Source organism: Propithecus coquereli, unplaced genomic scaffold (assembly GCF_000956105.1).
Source record: "Propithecus coquereli isolate 6110/MARCELLA unplaced genomic scaffold, Pcoq_1.0 Scaffold37, whole genome shotgun sequence".
NCBI classification, from domain to species: domain Eukaryota; kingdom Metazoa; phylum Chordata; class Mammalia; order Primates; family Indriidae; genus Propithecus; species Propithecus coquereli.
In genome coordinates this window covers 8,823,122-8,824,481 of record NW_012149396.1, presented here as the reverse complement: position 1 = coordinate 8,824,481, position 1,360 = coordinate 8,823,122, and the positions used below count along the sequence as shown (strand labels likewise).

At 46.1% G+C, this 1,360-nt stretch overlaps 1 pseudogene; it reads right to left on the bottom strand.

Moving 5' to 3' along the window:
- Nucleotides 1–5: 5 nt before the first annotated feature.
- LOC105816353 lies at nucleotides 6–791 on the bottom strand (annotated as a pseudogene).
- Nucleotides 792–1,360: the final 569 nt, after the last annotated feature.

The following is a 1,360-nucleotide window of genomic DNA, read 5'->3' as shown; positions in this document are numbered from 1 at the left end:
TTAGAATCTCTGACTTTTACTAAGCAATTTTTATTGCCTCTCCACATACAGAGGCATTTAGATTATATTGTGCTTTGTGTTTATTCTCCACACCTTCAGTCCACATGCTGTCCTGTCTACGCTTCCCATTTGTCCAGGCCTGACTCAGGCAATATCACCAGTTGAAAGATCTCCAGGTCACCTGTGGGTTTTCGTTTGACCCTGCGCAGCAGGCCAGCCTTTAAATCCCCATCTTTTTATGCGGCTTTGAAAATCTTTACCGATAGTTGCAGCTGTGATATCCACATACTACCTGGACAAAAGTGAGCAGCATAGAGGAATGCCTGGCTTAATTACGACATCATCTGTGACATGAAAGATTTTAACTTTCTGTTTTGGCAACAATCCAAGTTCTCTGTATAATTCCAATACAGATGTAGGTTTACAGAAAGGTGATTCAGCTTTGCCTCCTACAGATAGGGCTGCCATTTTTCCCTAATGGTTTTCCTGTGAAGTATATTTTAGGACTTGACAGTCTTGTACCTGAAATAATGTGACCATATGTTTTTGATCACCCATGGTCCATAAAGGCATCATGCCAGCTTCAAGGCAATAAGGCCAACTCTAGAGGAACCTGGTTCCCAAGGATGTATAGGTCACGGTTCATCTTTTAACAGATGTAGTTTACTTGCTAAATGCGCTTTACCTTCGTCAGAAACCACCTGCTTAACAAACGAGACATTTTCTTCAGAAAGATGCTCATCCCACCAAGTACCATTCGTGCCCTCTCTAACAAAAAGCCAGATGTTTATTCTGTTCCCTGATCCCTGGGAAGCGCCTAGGATGCCCGCTCCATGACCCCGCACACGGGCGCTGGCCAGGGGCAGCAGCCTCCCACCTGGCACGGAGAGGCCCGGAAGGATCACTACCAACACCTCTGGGGCGCCCAGCTGCGAGGCTTTCAGGGCATCCCTGTGCCACCACCACGCAGTCACAGCAGCCGTGGGGGAGCCTTCCTACTGGCTGTTCACCGATGTCCTCCACAATGGAAAAATTCCCATTTTTCTGACGCATAATGCATATTTATTTACCTGGTGTGTCATTAAATCAAAGGCTACTTTTGTTTTGGTTTTTGTTTTGTGTTTTTTTGTTTGGTTTTTGTTTTGTTTTTTTGAGACAGGGTCTGTCTCTGTTGCCCGGCTAGAGTGCAGTGGCATCATCATAGCTCACTACAGCCTCAAACTCCTGGGCTCAAGCCATCCTCCTGTCTCAGACTCCCGAGTAGCTGGGACTACAGGCATGCCACCACACCCTGCTAATTTTTTATATTTTATGTAGAGATGGAGGTCTCACTATTTTGCCCAGACTGGTCTCGAACTCC